Here is a 20,491-nt window from a genome sequence, read left to right on the forward strand (position 1 = left end):
CTTACAGCTTCAGAAGAAACCTTGCAAAACTCTATTTCCAGGATATCTGGAACTAGGATTTCTAAGGCTTACCCAAATGGTGAAGATTGGACTTAATCCCTGGATAGTTCAGTGGATTTCAAGCTGGCTGAAGCATAGACATCAGAGAGTTATTGTTAATGGCGAGTATTCTGAGCAGAGACAGGTTACAAGCGGTGTGCCACAAGGGTCTGTTCTGGGTCCTATTCTTTTTAATATGTTTGTGAGTGACATAGGGGAAGGTTTGGTAGGGAAGGTTTGCCTATTTGCCGATGACTCTAAAGTGTGCAATAGGGTTGATATTCCTGGAGGGGTCTGTAATATGGTAAATGATTTAACGTTACTAGATAAATGGTCAAAGCAATGGAAACTGCAGTTTAATGTTTCCAAATGTAAAATAATGCACTTGGGGAAAAGGAATCCTAAATCTGAGTATTGCATTGGCAGTTCTGTGTTAGCAAAAACTTCAGAAGAGAAGGATTTAGGGGTAGTGATTTCTGACAGTCTCAAAATGGGTGAGCAGTGTGGTCGGGCAGTAGGAAAGGCAAGTAGGATGCTTGGCTGCATAGCTAGAGGTATAACAAGCAGGAAGAGGGAGATTGTGATCCCCTTATATAGAGCGATGGTGAGACCACATTTGGAGTACAGTACTGTGTTCAGTTCTGGAGACCTCACCTACAAAAAGATATTGACAAAATTGAACGGGTCCAAAGACGGGCTACAAGAATGGTGGAAGGTCTGAAGTATAAAACGTATCAGGAAAGACTTAATGAACTCAATCTGTATAGTCTGGAAGACAGAAGGAAAAGGGGGGACATGATCGAAACATTTAAATATGTTAAAGGGTTAAATAGGGTTCAGGAGGGAAGTGTTTTTAACAGGAAAGTGAACACAAGAACAAGGGGACACAATCTGAAGTTAGTTGGGGGAAAGATCAAAGGCAACATGAGAAAGTATTATTTTACTGAAAGAGTAGTAGATCCTTGGAACAAACTTCCAGCAGACGTGGTTGGTAAATCCACAGTAACCGAATTTAAACATGCCATTGTAAGATAAAATACAGGAAATAGTAAAAGGGCAGACTAGATGGACCATGGGGTCTTTTTCTGCCGTCAGTCTTCTATGTTTCTATGGTAAGGGGTGCCTCCAAAAGGAGGAAGAAAGCTATCTTCTCCCATCAAAGCTACCTAATGGCAAAACTATTTTCTTTTTGAAAGATTTATTGGCTGTCCATCTTACCATTTAGTAACTCCGGGCAGCTTACAATCATGTATATGCGTATGCATATGATAAGATATTTATGAACTTGGAGAGATGCGGATGCCGCAAAGTCCCTGTGGGGAACAGGGTCTTCAGAGGGACTCAGGGCAACCCAGACGCGTGGGGTCACTCACGAAACCGAATCCTAGAAAGAAAACCTGGACACATTTCTCTCCGGGTGAAATGACACAGTATAGAGCTGTGCATGCCCTTTTATTGGGGGAATATGCAAATTGGGTAAGGTTATATGTATATGTCAAGTGGTATACAACATCCAATAACATAACTCTAAGATATGACACAACTTCCGAGCCTTTCCTATCTACATATGGCACTTAACTAGCTTCTACTGAACAATTGTCTCTTATGGGCAATTTCCTGGGACCTTTTGTTGTGAATATGGTTATCTTCTTGTTTACCACAAAGCAAGGTCTTTTATTGCTGCTTTTGTCCGGTGTGCCCCAGGAAATGTAAACATGCACCATTTTATCACAGTTCTCATCCTGCTGGCACATTCTTGTTATTCGAGGAGAGCTGCCTTGAACTGCTTTCTGGCCAGTCACTTCCAAGCAGATTTCACCAGAAATGCAGACTCACTTTGTGACCTACGTGCAGTCCTGTTATAAAACATTTATGTTAGAAGTCCAGATATTGAATCCTATCCTAACATGATATGGCAGCCACAGAGAGACAATGGTAACAAGATCAGCCAATGATTACCGTATTTTTCGCTCTATAAGACGCACCTGCTGATAAGACGCACCTAGATTTTAGAGGAGGAAAATAGAAAAAAAATATTGGCGGGGCTTGGCGGCGGGCGGGACGTGCGAGGGAGTGAGCGATCCGGCGTGTGATGGCGTTGGGGTGCGGAAAAACTGTTCTCGTGTCTAGTACTCTTGTTGTGCTGAGCTCTATCGCTTATATATGGAAAGAAGAACAAACGTCCCACAGTCCTCCAACCCAACCAGCCGGCAGCTGAGTCGGGCTGCCCGGGAAGGCGAGCGGTGCGCAGTAGGCGCGGGGACGGGGACGGGGGGGGGGAAATCGTCTGAACGCGGTTCCGAGTTGGGGGTTCGGGGGGGCTGGAAAGCCCCCCAGGCCGGCTGTGATCTTTTAAAACAGCCGTGCCGCTTCCCAGCTGACTCCTGAAGCGCGGAAGTTCACCTTTGGCTTTTGGCTTCAGGAGTCAGATGGAAAGCGGCGCGGCTGTTTTAAAAGCAGTGCGGTTGTTTTAAAAGATCGCAGCCGGCCTATGGGGCTTCCCAGCACCCCCCCGAACCTGGGTTGGGGTTCGGGGGAGTGCTGGAAATGTCGGGGGTGCACGGGCGGTTGCGCGCGCTCCCTATCTCCCTGCTAGCCTTTGCCGGCAACAGTCCCCCTGACAGCGTTCGGATCCCCCCAGCAGAAGCCAAGGACCCCCAGAGTGGGGCGGCAGGGGAGGCGACCGCCTCTCCGCTCACCAAGTGCCGGGATACCCCCCCTCTGCTCCAGCGCCTCCCCCCCCTCCCTGCCTACATCCTCGCTCCATAAGATGGGGCTGATTTTTCATCCTACTTTGGGAGGAAAAAAACTGCGTCTTATGGAGCGAAAAATACGGTAGATATTTATTTTAAACAGATTTTGGTGTGAATTTGTGTGATTTTTTATATTTTTTCCCTTCTATCTAGTGGTTGTCTAATTTTTTACAGCCCAGAAACATGACTACCAGTTCAAGAACAGAAGACCATCGGAGGAGCAGCAAGCTTAGCAAAAGTTTTTCCATCCATAGTATCAAAAAGGGGGGGGAAAACTTTTTTGTTTAAACTTGAAGTGGCACCCTGATTGCCTATGAATTTTCAGAGATGAATTCCCAACATGTATGGAGGATATGTAGTCAAAAAACAATTTTCTCCAATTTTAAGTTTGGAGTTTCATTGTTTTACTTTGGTTTTGCTTTTTTAAAAAAACCCTTATTAAATTGAAAGCATGGGACAATAAATGAAGCTTTGTACAATGGTCCTTCAAGCATTTAAGCTGTTAAGCTCCAACAGTTTTCAATTAATGGGAAAGAATGGCACGGTTAATGTTGGAGTGCCATCTGGTGGGAATGGCCCATTGAAGTAAATATGCTCCATAGCAATGCTTTCAAAATAAATTAAAACGTTATTTTCAGAGCTAGGCCATGCCTCATTATAAGCTTCCTTGGAATTTTTTTAAAAAAAGGATGAAATGTTACAGCCCAATGCTTTGCTTGGAAGGCCATCAATTTTTCAGGAAAAACCTTCAAGTTAAACATGTGCGGTTAGGAATGTCGTACATTCGATTTAGCATGAACTTACAAATAGCATTTTGATAAATTTTGTTTCGTAATTCACCACATGTCCAAAATTTGTGAATTGCCGGTACGACTCCCCAGCAATCATAAGTCCACTATATTAAAAAAAATTGTAGGAAATCCCATATTACATTTTAATAGATTCATATCTGATCAACATACAAAAGATTTTTGGACAGAACATGTAGTGCTGTCAGTTAATTGTTGGATTAGAACATTGCCCTGCATTGCAAAAAACAGGAACTTGCTGCTCCCCGTGCTACGGTAAAGCGTAACATACATTTTCAGAACTAGAGTGAAGAAATCATTTGTTGTCCCTGACAATTGGATGTTACCTACCGTGTTTCCCCGATAGTAAGACCCCCCCGATTGTAAGACATATGGGGGTTTTCAGGGGGGTTGGCTAATATAAGCCATACCCCGAAAGTAAGACATATGTCTTACTTTCGGGGAAACACGGGGGTATTGCGGGGGGGAGCCCGATGACTTCGGGAAGACCCAGGCAGCGCGGCAGCAGCCCTGGCGGCGGTTCCCTCGGCCCCAGCGCCGTCCTTCGATTTGCAAAGAGTTCGCAGGCACCGCCTCTTCATGGAAACCCCCGAGCCGGCTTCGGAGGAGCAGCCGCGCGCACGCCGAGCCTTGTGGAGAGCTCCGAGCGGCCGGCAGTGGCCTGTCCTGGTGGCCTGCTTGACCTGCTGCACTTTGCTCGGCTGCACTTTGTTCGGCTGGAGCTGCGCCCTCCTTTGCCCGCCTCCTTTCCGGCAGCTCCCCGCGCGCCCTTCGCGTCGCCGCGGCGAGGCAAAGGGGATGGGTGCGTGGGGAGCTGCCAGAAAGGAGGCGGGCGAAGCAGCGGCCCTGGCCGAAGTGGCGGAGCAGTTCGCGGCGCTGGCGAGGGAGCTGCGCGCCCAGGAGAGTCTCCCTTACGCAGCACGCCACCGCCAGCTGGCACCAGGCTGCGTAAGGGAGATTCTCCTGGGCGCGCAGCTCCCTCGCCAGCGCCGCGAACTGGTCCGCCGCTTCGGCCAGGGCCGCCGCTTCGGCCGCCTCCTTTCTCTCAGCTCCCCACACGCCCATCCCCTTCGCCGCAGCGAGGCGAAGGGCGCGCGGGGAGCTGCCGGAAAGGAGGCGGGCGAAGGAGGGCGCAGCTCCGGCTGCTCACCTCGCCCGCCCACCCGGCGTCTCCGAAGCTTACCGGCCGGGACGGGCAACACGGCGGGAGCATCAGGAACAGCAACAAGCAGCGAAGCAGCCCGGCGAAGGCTTCTCCTGCCGAAAGGCGCCCGCCAGAGACCGGTAAACTTCGGAGACGCCGGGTGGGCGGGCGAGGCGAGCAGCCGGAGCTGCGCCCTCCTTCGCCCGCCTCCTTTCCGGCAGCTCCGGACGGGGCGGGCAGTCGGGGATGCGGATGTGTCTCCGTGTGTTTGTGTGTGTGGGGGGGGGGGAGGGTGCTACTACTTTTTACCGGACACGGGTGTTGCGGGTTCGGGTAGGTGGGTTGGCGGGGTGTGTCTTATTTTTTCCAATATAAGACATACCCCGAAAGTAAGACATAGGGGGGCTTTTGGGGGTAAAAATAAAGTAAGACACTGCCTTACTATCGGGGAAACACGGTAATACCAGTTATGCGTAATATTAACTATGCATTCAGTCACACTGCAGATTTCATGGTTTAACTATGTTGGACTAAGTTTTCAATTTTCTTGCTTTCTCTCTCTTTTCCTTCTTCTTTTTAAAATAACATTTCCTGCTAAAAAATGGCTTGGAGGACTGAAAAGATTTCTCAAACTTTTTTATTATTTTGCTTGGCCCTAATCATTGCCAAGTCAATGTATGAATTATTCCCAACTTTGTCATGATTATTTTAAAAAATAAATCCTGATAAAATGCATGATAGAAAATGAACTAGTCTGTAGCCTAAAGAAAAGGGAGTACTTGACATGAAGCTACCCTTTAGCGTAAACATAGAAACATAGAAGTCTGATGGCAGAAAAAGACCTCATGGTCCATCTAATCTGCCCTTATACTATTTCCTGTATTTTATCTTAGGATGGATATATGTTTATCCCAGGCATGTTTAAATTCAGTTACTGTGGATTTACCAACTACATCTGCTGGAAGTTTGTTCCAAGGATCTACTACTCTTTCAGTAAAATAATATTTTCTCATGTTGCTTTTGATCTTTCCCCCAACTAACTTCAGATTGTGTCCCCTTGTTCTTGTGTTCACTTTCCTATTAAAAACACTTCCCTCCTGGACCTTATTTAACCCTTTAATATATTTAAATGTTTCGCTCATGTCCCCCCTTTTCCTTCTGTCCTCCAGACTATACAGATTGAGTTCATTAAGTCTTTCCTGATAAGTTTTATGCTTAAGACCTTCCACCATTCTTGTAGCCCGTCTTTGGACCCGTTATATTTTGTCAATATCTTTTTGTAGGTGAGGTCACCAGAGCTGAACACAGTATTCCAAATGTGGTCTCACCAGCATTCTATATAGCGGGATCATAATCTCCCTCTTCCTGCTTGTTATACCTCTAGCTATGCAGCCAAGCATCCTACTTGCTTTCCCTACCGCCTGACTGCACTGTTCACCCATTTTGAGACTGTCAGAAATCACTACCCCTAAATCCTTTTTTTCTGAAGTATTTGCTAACACAGAACTGCCAATACAATACTACGATTGAGGATTCCTTTTCCCCAAGTGCATTATTTTACATTTGGAAACATTAAACTGCAGTTTCCATTGCTTTGACCATTTATCTAGTAAAGCTAAATAATTTACCATATTACAGACGCCTCCAGGAATATCAACCCTATTGCACACTTTAGAGTCTTGCAATCTTTAACTGTATTGTAACATCTATAGCAAAACCAGAAACAACTTGAAATATATTTTGAACATGAAACATACAATGGAACCTCTACCTACGAATGCCTGCACTTGCAAACTTTTCTAGATACGAATCGGGTGTTCAAGGATTTGTTTTGGTTTTTTGCCTTGTCTAACGAACCATTTTCCACTTACGAACCCGAGCCTGACTTGTTTGGCTTTTCTGGGCTGCCAGAGGGGAATCATATTAACTGCATCATATTAACACCTGAGAGGCAAAATAATCTGGCTGCTGGGAGATGTTTATTTCCTCTCCCAGTGTCAAAGAAAAGAAACGCTCCCTTCACGCGCCCTTTGCTCTGGGCAGCCCAGAGCCAAGGGAGTGTTTTCCGTTCTCTGGGCACTGGGGGAGGGAATAAGTCTCTCCCAGCGCCCAGAGAAAAAAAGTGCTCCCTTGGCTCTGGGCAGCCCATGCTTACTAATAAATAATCTAACTGAAAGGAAATACATAAACAAACAACTTACAACTTTTTGTTCTAACTTAAACAAAAAAAGGACACAGTGGCTCTGTGGCTAAGACACTGAGCTTGTTGATCAGAAGGTCGGAAGTTTAGCAGTTTGAATCCTTAGTGCTGCGTAATGGGGTGAACTCATGTTACTTGTCCTAGCTTTTGCCAACCTAGCAGTTCAAAAGCACACAAAAAATGTAAGTAGAAAAAATAGGGACTAAAAGCAGGGAAGGTAACAGCGTTCCCTGTGCCTTCGCCATTGAGGTATGCCCATGTTACACACTCCGCAGTCTGCATTGGTTGCTGATCAATTTCCGGGCACAATTCAAAGTGTTGGTTATGACCTATAAAGCCCTTCATGGCATCGGACCAGAATATCTCCGGAACCGCCTTCTGCCGCACGAATCCCAGTGACCGATTAGGTCCCAGAGAGTTGGCCTTCTCCAGGTCCCGTCGACTAAGCATTGTCGTTTGGCGGGACCCAGGAGAAGAGCCTTCTCTGTGGCGGCCCCGACCCTCTGGAACCAGCTCCCCCCAGATATCAGAGTTGCCCCCACCCTCCTTGCCTTTCGCAAGCTCCTTAAAACCCACCTCTGTCATCAGGCATGGGGGAATTGAAATTTCACTTCCCCCTAGGCTTATAGAATTTATACATGGTATACCTGTATGTATGAGTGGTTCTTTAAATTGGGGTTTTTTAGATTATTTTTAATATTAGATTTGTTTACATTGTCTTTTTATTGTTGTTAGCCGCCCCGAGTCTTCGGAGAGGGGCGGCATACAAATCTAATAAATAAATAAATGAATGAATGAATGACCACACGACCACAGAGATATCTTTGGATAGTGCTGGCTCTTTGGCTTAGAAATGGAGATGAGCACTGTCCCTAGAACTGGAAACAACTAGCACGTGCAGGGGAATATTTACCTTTATCTTAAACAAAATACCTAAAACTGTAGCTTTTGAAGCAATGATGCATAACTGGCTGACCAACCGCACTCAACATGTAGTCCTCAGTAGAACTGCATCTACATGCAGGAAATATGTACTGAAATACCCCAAGGCTCTGTTTTAGGCCCAATACACTTCAACATCTTCATCAAGGACTTGGACAAGGGGATAGATGGGGAACTCATCAAATTTACAGATGACACCAAGCTAGCAGGAATAGCCAACACTCGAGAAGATAGGCTTAAGATATAGAAGGATCTTGACAGATTTGAACATTGGGTGCTATCTAACAAAATGAAATTCAATGGTGAAAAAAGTAAGGTTCCACATTTAGACAAGAAAAACAAAATGTACAGGTATAATATATGTGGTACCTTGCTCAATATTTATTATTTATTACTTATTAATTTACATTCTGCCAACTTCCTAGGGACTCTGGGCGGCTTACAGCAAAAATCAACATCTAAAAAGACAATTTAAAAGACAATTTAAAACCTGTTAATAAAATCATACTTATACTGTATTTTGTGGCTGGATCTAGAAGACGAATCATTTGATCAATGCCCCAGGACTGGCAGCAAAGCCAGGTCTTTAAGGCTTTCTGAAAGGCCAGTAGGGTGGAGGCAGTACTTATCTCAGGCGGTAGCTGGTTTCAGATATCCAATAGTAGTAACTGTGAGAGGGATCTTAGGCTCAAAGTGGACAACCATTTAAATATGAGCCAGCAGTAAGCTGCAGCTGCCAAAAAAGCCAACACTGTTCTAGGCTGGGTAAACAGAGGGATCACGTGAAGTGTTAATACCACTTTATAATGGTAAGGCCACACTTGGAATACTGCATTCAGTTTTGGTCACCACAATGTAAAAAAGATATTGAGACTATAGAAAGAGCAACAAAGATGATTAGGGGACTGGAGGTTAAAACATATGTAGAAACTCGGTATGTCTAGTTGAATGAAAAGAAGGACTGGGGAGACATGACAGCATAGTTCCAATATCTCAGGGGTTGCCATAAAGTAGAGGGAGTCAAGCTATTCCCCAAAGCACCTGAAGGCAGGAGAAGAAGCAATGGGTGGAAACTGATCAAGGAGAGAAGCAACTTAGAACCAAAGAGAAATTTCCTGACAGTTAAAACAATTAATCAGTGGAACAGCTTGTCTCCAGAAGTTGTAAATGCTCCAACACTGGAAGTTTTTAAGAAGATCCCAGCGACCTGTTAGGGTTCACAGAGTTGGTCTTCTCCAGGTCCCGTCAGCCAAATAATGTTGACTGCGGGCCCAGGGGGAGAGCTTTCTCTGTGGGGAGGCCGGCGCAGTGGAATGAACCCCCCTGGAGATACGCACCGCTTCCACTCTCCTGGCATTCCAGAAGATGCTTAAAGCGCACTTATGCCAGCAGGCCTGGGGCCATTGAGCTCAGACACACTGCTCCAGCCCTGTTACGAGTGGAGATTGGATGAATGGATGGAATGTTTGGATGAGTTGGGTCGACAAGGTTTTAATATATTTTGTTAGGGTTAGTTTACATTTTAATTCAATTTTTTTCGATTTATAATGTGCTTTTTATGTATCATTTATGTGTTTTTATGAATCACTTATATTGTACGCCACCATAAATCTTAGGAGAAGGGCGGCCTACAAATCGAAAAAGAAATAAATAATAAATAAGATGTTGGATAACCATTTGTCTGATGTGGTATAGGATTTCCTGCCTAAGCAGGGGGTTGGACAAGAAGATCTCCAAAGTCCCTTCTGTTATTCAATTCTATTCTAATCCCAAAATTTCCTAAAATTTCTCTCCTTTCCAGGAATACAATCTATTTTTGGCATAATTAATACCAAAGAGACCCATGCTAATTATGCATACAGTCTTACGCTTAAACATTAACTGACTTCTCTCTCTGGCCTGACTCCAAAGCTTGAAATTGTGTTTTTGAACTATGAATTTAGTTTTAAATAAAATTACAGTTGAAAGATGTTGCCGGAGATGTGAAAAGTTATTAACAGAGAAAATTACAGTAGTCTGCTCTGTGCTGGAGAGTTAATGAGATGGGGAAAAATGTGAGCGTTTAATGGTAAGGGCTTTATCCATTAGGAAGACAGTGATTAGTCCTGAATATATTTTAATGAATTAGTTGGAACATGAGAATTAATTGTCACAGCTTGAATCAAGAGAACATTTACCTTGTGCTTTTATGTTAAACAATTATTAAGTTTCTTTTTAAATTGCATAATTTAAGACAGCACCTTCAAGATATGTTGACTGAAAGTCCTATCCTTCACATCCAACCCCGTATATTGGTGCCATGGTACAAAACATATAGAGAAAAGCAGTCAAGCTAGAAAAGTATTGCCTGATATATATATATATATTTACAAAATCATGGCTGCAAATTTATTATCTCTGACGTCTCTAGAATTCAATGTCTACTTAAAGGTAAACTATCCTTTTGAGATTAAACTTGCTGTGAAATTTTGCCCTTTTGAATTAGCCGATATGACTCCATCCACCTACTCCCCCACCCAAAAAGATAATAAAATTGTCCTTCCTGAAAGAAGTTAACCATTCTATCCAGATTTCTAAGTGCAATTACTGTAATAACCAAGGAAGTGGTATAAGAATTTGTTAACACAGATAGTCTTCAACTTACAACAGTTCATTTAGTGACTGTTAGAAGTTACAACAGTACTGAAAAATATAACTTATGACTGTTTTTCACACTTACAACCATTGCATTGTTGTACTCAAAAATTTAATGCTTGGCAGTTGGCTCATGTTTAAGACTGTTGCAGTGATCATGTGATCTTTTGTGATGATCGAAATTAAGGGGGGGGGGAGAAGAAAATTGCACACTGCAACATATGGTTATGCTAACATTTTTTATATCTCGGGAGTGTCTGTGTGTGTGTGTGTGTGTGGTGTGTGTGTGTGTGTGTGAGAGAGAAATCATGTTCAAAGAAAGCAGAAATTCCTTGCTTGTTGTTACAATGTACAATTGGTTCGCATTGCGATCAACGTCATTCCTTGGATCCAATTGGATTTAATGATTTAATTCCTTTTGCAATGTCTCCTGGTCTTTGTAGTCCTTTTGGCCGATTTCTCGGTTTTATATATATATTATATATTATATACAGTGGTACCTCTACTTATAAACTTAATTTGTTCCGTGACCAGGTTCTTAAGTAGAAAAGTTTGTAAGAAGAAGCAATTTTTCCCATAGGAATCAATGTAAAAGCAAATAATGTGTGCAATTGGGGAAACCACAGGGAGGGTAGAGGCCCTGTTTCCTCCCAGGAGATTCCTAGAGAGGCCCCACGGAGGTTTCCCCCCGCCTTTTCTGCCCCTGTTTCTTCCCAGGAGATTCCTAGAATGGCTCCACGGAGGCTTGTCCCTGCCTTTTACAGTTATAGTTTCTGAGGCTCAGGTTTGTAAGTGGAAAATGATTCTTGAGAAGAGGCAAAAAAATCTTGAACACCCGGTTCTTATCTAAACTTCGTAAATAGAGCCATTCTTAGGCAGAAGTACCACTGCATATTTATATATATATATTATACACACACACATACACATATATAAAAATATACTGCTCAAAAAAATAAAGGGAACACTCAAATAACACATCCTAGATCTGAATGAATGAAATATTCTCACTGAATACTTTGTTCTGTACAAAGCTGAATGTGCACAACAGCATGTGAAATTGATTGTCAATCAGTGTTGCTTCCTAAGTGGACAGTTTGATTTCACAGAAGTTTGATTTACTTGGAGTTATATTGTGTTGCTTAAGTGTTCCCTTTATTTTTTTGAACAGTGTATATACTCCTCCACTCGCAATTGGATACCCTACGAAACTAGAGTTATAATCCTAGGTTTAGAAAGCTTAGAACTATGTCGCCTTAAACACGATAAAAGCATAGACCATAAAATCATGCTACATCCTTCCTGCCAACGACTACTTCAGCTTCAACCACAACAACACACAAGCACACAACAGATACAAATTAAATGTAAACCGCTCCAAACTCGACTGCAGGAAATACGACTTTAGTAATTGAGTAGTTGATGCTTGGAATTCACTACCAGACTCTGTAGTATCATCTCCTAACCACCAAAACTTTACCCTTAAACTATCTACTGTTGACCTCTCCCGATTCCTAAGAGGTCAGTAAAGGGTGTGCCTAAGTGCATCAGCGTGCTTTCCGTCCCCTGTCCTAACGTTTCTTTTTAATTTTTTTAGTATCATGCATATGAATCTTATTATACGCCCAATGTGTACTTGACAAAACAAATAAATAAAAATAGGTAGGTAGGTAGGTGGGTGGGTGCGGGGAGGGAGGGAGAGAGGGATGGATGGATAGATGGATGGATGGATGGATGGGTAGGTAGGTAGATAGATAGATAGATAGATAGATAGATAGATAGATAGATAGATAGATAGATAGATAGATAGATAGATAGATAGATAGATAGATAGATAGATAGATAGATAGATAGATAGATAGATAGATAGATAGATAGATAGATGGTTGAAACAATACTGATCTACACCGAAGTATCCCTCTCTTTCGTTACTCCACGTGCCAGAAACCTTTACATCCCGCAATGAATTTCGAAAAAAATCCTCTCTCCTTCCCTTCCGTGTTTGTCATTCTTGGATCGTCACAGCTGAGAAACATCTTTATTTGGTCGCCCCGCCCCTTCGGCTTTTGATTGGGCGGAAGGATGACATGGAAGCGTCGCCCCGCCATTGGCATCAGGCTCTTCCCGACCAATTCAGAGAGGCCATGCCAGAAAAACACGCGGGCCAATGAAAATGGGCGGCCGTGGGGTTTCCACTGTTCCTGTTGCTAGCGTCCATCAGCTTGGCTACTTCGGGTCAGTTGAGCGCTGCCGGTGGGCCTTATTTTGTGGACGGGGGCGAGTGTGGGAAAGGAGGCCCTGACTGAGAGGGCGGCGGCCAGGTGTGTGTGGGGTGCGGATGAAACCGGTAGGGGCAAGACAGGTGTCCCGTCGAGAACCGGGTCAAGCGCTAACATGTTGTAAGCCGCCCTGAATCTAAGAAGGAAGGCCAAAAATGAAATAATTAAATAAATATGATCTATATCTGCAGCTGAGGCACATTAATACACATTAAAATACACTGTGCCAGACCTGTCCATGGAGAGGGCCGCCATATAAGTCCAGTAAATAAATAAATATATTGCTGATGAGGTACACATTTGTCTTTTTGCATCAGGAAAGGCATTTCTTGATGACAGTTTTTCCCTCTGAAGAATAATAATTTATTGTAATATGTTATATTAATTTTTTTTTCAAATGTTTCTACCAAATATTTACTGATGATATTACATTACATTATTACAAACTAAATTTAGAAAGAAAGAGAAATAGAGAAAAAGAATAAAAAGTTGGAAAATATATAAAGGAATTATTTCCAATCTTCATCACAATAATAAGCCAATTTGATCTCTCTTTGCCTTCTCATAAGGTTTCAAAGACAAAATTTTCCCATGAAACCCTGTTTATTTAATTTAATTATTTCCAAAATCTTAAAGTAAGAGTCTCAATTTTCCAAAATTGTCTGGACCCTTAATTCATAACTTAAGTTAAATATATTCTGATCTGTTTATTTCCTATGTTTTAAGGTTTTAAGCTTATTGCTAAGTTTTCTTCTGTTCAAACATGACTCTAAACTCATCAGATGGCTTTTCAGTTCTCTAATAGCCTTAATATAATTAAATAAGCAGTCACTTGTGAAACAGATTAGAAAGTGAGGTTAACAAAATGAGTGTCCTTTAAAAGACTTCATAGTGGCTGTGAGCCTGATGGTTGATCCCTTCCTCTCCTGGTACTCAACCTGAGGAAGATTACTATCCTGCTATCTTCTTGTGAGAAATATCCATCGTGGGTTACATGTGGCTAGGCTCCTATCATTTTCTTGTCCTTGATGGTTCTTCAGTTATCTAGCTTTTTCAAAGGCTGTTTAGTTTGCCATAATATCTCCCCAAGCCTTTTCTTGCTGTTTCTTTACTCTAGAAATCTGTATTTATTGTCTGGCTGGCCAGAATGCTCTGGAAAACACAAGATGCCAGATGGTGATGCTTATTATTTGTGTGAAATATGTTATATCATTTTGCAGTGTAGGATAAGAGGATGTTGAAGAATATAAATGAATGTAATAAATTTAGCAATGAAGTAAGTTAATATCCCATAGCAGATAGGGAGGTTCATGGTATTAATGGGTGGGTAGTAGTTTTTCAGTTATGAATATCTGAGAAAGCTGGTTGTCATATACAGTATACAAAGAAAAGCAATGGAGACTGGTAACTGAGATAGTTTATTATTATTCCCAGGAATGCCTGGGTAGAGGAATGGTACAATATAACTTCTTGTGCCCTGACCATTCGAAACCCCTCTACCAAACCACCTGATTTTGACCTGTCTCACTTTGGTTGAAATTGAACAGAATTAGGTGAGATACTGGAAGAAGTATCACAGCCCTATATCAGTGGGAACGGAAAGACACACACACACCCCGTTGCGATTGTGGTGCTGATAGCCAAACTATTCAGTTTGTTTGTTTGTTTGTTTGTTTGTTTGTTTGCTTGTTTGTTTGTTTGCTTGCTTGCTTGCTTGCTTTTTATGCCGCCCTTCTCCTTAGACTCAGGACGGCTTACAGCATGTTAGCAACAGCACTTTTTAACAGAGCCAGCATATTGCCCCCACAATCTGGGCCCTCATTTTACCCACCTCAGAAGGATGGAAGGTTGAGTCAACCTTGAGCCGGCGATGAGATTTGAACCGCTGACCTACAGATCTACAGTCAGCTTCAGTGGCCTGCAGTACAGCACTCTACCTGCTGCGCCACCCCGGCTCAGTTGAGCAAGATTGCCCATGATGACTGTTTTCTGGTTCCCTAGAACAGTGTTTCTCAACCTTGGCAACTTGAAGATATTTGGACTTCAACTCCCAGAATTTCCCAGCCAGCAAATGTTACCAAGGTTGGGAAACACTGCATGAAGCAGTGCCAAAGGTAATCGCCTGGATAGCTGACATCCAGTTAGAAGGCCACTGCCATACTCTCATAGAAGTTTTACTATAATTGCTTGCACCATGTTTACTTCTATTATCTCATGTTATCATTGTACTTTAAATAATAACTCAGATACAGTGAGGGAGCGGGGGTTTGAAGTATTAAGTCAGGCACCAATTGTGCAAGTTCTCTCAATTTAAAAGATGAGGGAGGCCTGTAATTGACATCATAGGTAGACCTCAACTCTGAGAGACAAAATGAGAACAGAAATCCAGAAAATCACATTGTCTGATTTGGAAAGAATTTATTTGCAAATTATGGTAGAAAATAAGTATTTTGTCACCTACAAAGAAGCAAGATTTCTGGCTTTCACAGACCTGTAACTTCTTCTTTAACAGGCTCCTCTGTCCTCCACTCATTACATGTAATAATGGCACCTGTTTGAATTTCAGTATAAAAGACACCTGTCCACAACCTCAAACAGTCACACTCCATACTCCACTATGGCGAAGACCAAAGAGCTGTCCACGGAGACCAGAAATAAAATTGTAGCCCTGCACCAGGCTGGGAAGACTGAATCTACAATAAGCAAGCAGCTTGGTCTGAAGAAATCAACTGTGGGAGCAATAATTAGAAAATGGAAGACATTCAAGACCACTGATAATCTCCCTCGATCTGGGGCTCCATGCAAGATCTCATCCCGTGAGGTCAAAATGATCACAAAAACGGTCAGAAAAAATCCCAGAACCACAAGGGGGGACCTAGTGAATGACCTGCAGAGAACTGGGACCAATGTAACAAAGGCTACCATCAGTAACACACTACGCCACCAGGGATTCAGATGCTGCCGTGTCAGACGTGTCCTGCTTAAACCAGAACATGTCCAGGCCCATCTGAAGTTTGCTAGAGAGCATTTTGATGCTATACCAATATCATGTGTATAAACATTGTTATATCTTTGTATGCTACCAATACGTACTTGACAAAATAAATGTATATATGTATGTATGTCAGGGGCACCTGTGGTGGCAGAGAGCTTGGCCAGTGAGAACAGGCTCGTGATCTCCATTTTAGGCCGTGACTACCTCCTGCAGCTTTCTATTAGCAAAGAAGCTCTGTTTTCACTGGCAGAGGGCTCCAGGAGACCGTTGTGGCCAAAAATGGTGTCTGTGAAGGCCGCACAAATCTCTCCTGAGCTTTGTTTTTGCTGGCAGAGGCACCACAGGCCAGTCCTTTGCTGTTTCCAGGGTAGCCCCACAGGCCATGTCTAAGCATCCTGTGGACCAGCTCCAGCTCCTGGGCCTTGAGTTTGACAGCCCTGGTTTAGAGGGACAAGCAACTACTTGTACATCTGTCCCTTGTCATGGCTGCATATGGTGGGGATGGTGACTGCAGCAGAGAGTGTTGAGTTGGGATTTCCTTTCATCGGGGAACCTCCTGCCTCACAGCTTCAGAAGAAACCTTGCAAAACTCTATTTCCAGGATAGCTGGAACTAGAGTTTCTAAGGCTTACCCAAATGGTAAAGGGCGCCTCCAAAAGGAGTAAGAAAGCTACCTCCTCCCATCAAAGCTACCTAAAGCAAAACCTTTCTTTCTTTTCTTTAGGGGGGGAGGGAGGGTATAAAATTTTATTGGCTGTCCATCTTACCACTGGGTTCTGGGCAGCTTACAATCATGTATATGCATGTGCATATGATAAGACATTCATGAACATGGAGAGCCAATGGTAACAAGGTCAGCCAATGAATAGATATTATTTTAAACAGACTTTGGTGTGAATTTATGTGACTGTATTTTTCCCTTCTATCTAGTGGTTGTCTATTTTTTTTACTGTACAAAAATATGACTAACTAATTCAAGAACAGATGACCATCAGGGGGAGCATCAAGCGTAGCAAAGGTTTTTCCACCTATAATAGAAAAAACGGTGGATTTCTCCCATATAAAAAGAAAAAAAACTTTTTTGTTTAAACTAGAAGTGCCACCCTGATTTGCTATGAATTTTCAGAGTTGAAGTCCCAACATATGTGGAGGATATATACAGATGTCAAAAAATAGTCCTCTCATGTTTTAACTTTGGAGTTTCATTGTTTTATTTTGGTATTGCTTTTCAAAAAAATCCTTATTAAATTGAAAGAATGGGACAATAAATGAAGCTTGTACAATGGTCCTTCAAGCATTTCATCTGTTAAGTTTTCATTTAATGGAAAAGAACAGCACTGTTAATGCTGGAGTGCCATCTGGTGGGAATGGTCTATTGAAGTAACTATGTTCTATAGCAATGCTTTCAAAATAAATTAAAAAGCTATTTTTTGAGCTGTGCCATGCCCAATTATAAGCTCCCTTGCAATTTTTTTTAAAATGATGAAATGTTACAGCCCAATGCTTTGCTTCGAAGTCCACCAATTTTTCTGGGAAAACCCACAAGCAGGTGTAGGTAGGAATGTCCTATATTCAATTTAGCATGAATTGACAAATAGCATTTTGATAAATTTTGCTTTGTAACTGATCACATGTCCAAAATTTGTGAATTGCTGATACGACTCTCCAGCAATCAGCTGTTCTCTATATCAGAAATAGTGTAGGAAATCCCACAATACATTTTATTAGATTCATGTCTGATCAAAAGATTTATGGATAGGAATATGTAGCGCTGTCAGTTAATTGCTGTGTTGGAACACTGCCGTGCATTGCAAAGAACAGGAACTTTTTGATCTCAGTGCTACAGTAAAGTGTAACATACATTTTCACAGGTAGAGAGAAGCAACCATTTGTTATTGGATGTTACCTGATACCATTTATACGTAATATTAACTATGCATTCAGCCACACTGTGGATCTCATGGTTTAACTAAGTTGGACTAAGTTTTCAATTTTCTTGCTTTCTCTCTCTTTTCTTCCTTTTTAAAATAACATTTCCTGATAAGCGTGGCTTGGAGGACTCAAATGATTTCTCAAACTTTTGTATTATTTTGCTTGGCCTTAAGCATTTTCAGGTCAATGTATGAATTATTCCCAACTTTGGGATATAATTTTTAAAAATAAATTATTATTATTATCATTATTATTATTATTAATAATAATATTATTTGGATTTATATGCTGCCCCTCTCTGAGGACTCAGGGTGGCTTACAACATATAAAAACAATGTGAGCATCCCAATTAAATTAAAACTAGCTACTCTAAAAAACCCTATAATATTGAGACCAATCATTACCATTCACACAAACGTACATTTAATTTTTCGGCCAGGGGGCTGGGGTCTAATAACCCCAAGCCTGGTGGCATAGATGAGTCTTAAGACTCTTGCGGAAGGTGAGGAGGATGGGGGCAGCGAGAATCTCTGGGGGGGGGGAGATGATTCCAGAAGGCCGCCCCCCCCCCCCACAGAGAAGGTTGTCCCCTTAGGCCCCGCCAAGCTACATTGTCTACTTGACGGGATCTAAGTAATCTGGTTCAATGCCATGTAGGGCTTTATAGGTCATAACCAACACTTTGAATTGCATCCAGAAACCAATCAGCAGCCAATGCAATCCACGGAGTGCTGGAGAAACATGGGCATGTCTGGGAAGGTATAAATCCTGATAAAATGTATTATAGAAATTGAACTAAAGAGAAGGCAGTACTTGACATGAAGCTACTCCTTAGCGTAAAAGTCTTGCAATCTACCTGTATAGTAACATCTATACTTAATAAAGCAAAACCAGACACAATTTGAAATATTTTTGAACATCAAACATACTTGTAAAATATTTAATGGAGTTCTGTCAGCTAGGAAAGCTTATGCATTAAATATGTAAAGCATTTCAAATTATAAGAATCACTGTTGTTAAATAAACCACCACTACAAAGCACATGTGTTTAACAGCATTTTGGAGTATCTAAGTATACAAAGAACATTTCTTAGATAAAGATTCTGACCTAAGCATTGATTAATTAGAGTTTTTTCTAAATATAACAGGAGTTTTATTTAAGAAAATGCAAGACATACATAGATAGAGAAAACCTAACACCTTATTAATTACAGCCTACCAGGAAGTAAGGTGACATGGAAAAAAAAAAAGCAGAAGGAAGTGACCCAAGCTTGATATTTTCTTGGTAAAGTAATAAAGTGGGAACAAGAATAAACCTTTGATTCCTTGTTTATATCTCATTGTCCATTTGAGATAGTAGGTTGTGAACTTCTGGAAAGTCAATACATTGGATTCACACTTCCAATGTAGCAGAGGTGGTCACTCTGATAAAACCTGGGGGGCGGTATGAATCCCCTGAGGGAGTTGATTCCAAAGGCCCAGAGCCACCATAGAGAAGGCTCTTCCCCTAGGCCCCACCAGACAACATTGCCTGGCTGACGGGACCTGGAGAAAACTAAGCCTGTGGGACCTGACCGGTCGCTGGGATACATGAGGCAGAAGACAATCCTACAGGTGATCTGGTCTTAGGCCATTACCCTCTGAAGTCTGTCTTGTCGGGTTGCAGAACCAAATCAGAGTTATAGAGATGCAGATACAGAGTCCATGATTCCTGTTAAAAAAAATCAAGGGAACACTTAACACAATATAACTCCAAATAAATCAAACTTCTGTGAAATCAAACTGTTCACTTAGGAAGCAACACTGATTGACCATCAATTTCACATGCTGTTGTGCACATTCGACATTGTACAGAACAAAGTATTCAATGAGACTATTTCATTGATTGACCATCAATTTCACATGCTGTTGTGCACATTCGACATTGTACAGAACAAAGTATTCAATGAGACTATTTCATTCATTCAGATCAAGGATGTGTAATTTGAGTGTTCCCTTGGGTTTTTTTGAGCAGTATATATCAGCAACAGTAAAGGAAAGTAAACTATGTTATGCATTAGCCATATTAACCTCACCCCTCTGCGGAGTAATTGTTCCCTCTTTCCCCACTTGCTAACAGGATGGGATATCGTTTATAAACAGTTTCTCAGGGATATCGTTTATAAACAGTTTCTCAACTTTGGCAGTTTGAAGATCTATGGACGTCAACTCGCGTTGCTGGCTGGGAAATTTTGGGAGTTGGAAGTTTTATAGACTTTAGTTCTTTATTGCCGAAATTAAGGTTTTGGGGGGCGGAGAGGAGGAAAATTATACGCTGCGACACACGGTTATGCTAAAATCTCAGATATCTCGGGGGAGAGTGTGTGATTGTCTGTGGGTGCGTGAGCGTGTGTCAGAAAAATCAGGTTCAAAGAAAGCGGAAATTCTTACTCGTCGTATCCAATCGGATTTAATTCCTTTTGCAATGTCTCCTGGGCTTTGTAGTCCTTTCGGCCGATTTCTCGGTTATATACTGTACATCAGTGTTTCCCAATCTTGGCAACTTGAAGATATTTGGACTTCAACTCCCAGAATTCCCCTGCCAGCGAATGGTGGCTGGGGAATTCTGGGAGTTGAAGTCCAGATATCTTCAAGTTGCCAAAGTTGGGAAACACTGATATACATATTTCATTGGTCGAGGAGTGGGGAATTCTGGGAGTCCGCGCATCTTAAAAAATTCCTACGGTTGAAACAACGCTGATCTACACCGAAGCATCCCTCTCTT

The 20,491-nt window shown here is 42.2% G+C and overlaps 1 long non-coding RNA gene across 1 annotated transcript; it reads left to right on the top strand.

Annotated features, from left to right (window-relative positions):
* Nucleotides 1-12,592: 12,592 nt before the first annotated feature.
* LOC139157225 (uncharacterized) lies at nucleotides 12,593-17,977 on the top strand. Its single transcript, XR_011557449.1, has 2 exons — nucleotides 12,593-12,756; nucleotides 15,367-17,977. It is a non-coding gene; the product is annotated as an uncharacterized lncRNA (long non-coding RNA).
* The last annotated feature ends 2,514 nt before the right edge of the window (nucleotides 17,978-20,491 follow it).

Source organism: Erythrolamprus reginae, chromosome 1, assembly GCF_031021105.1.
Source record: "Erythrolamprus reginae isolate rEryReg1 chromosome 1, rEryReg1.hap1, whole genome shotgun sequence".
Taxonomy (NCBI): domain Eukaryota; kingdom Metazoa; phylum Chordata; class Lepidosauria; order Squamata; family Dipsadidae; genus Erythrolamprus; species Erythrolamprus reginae.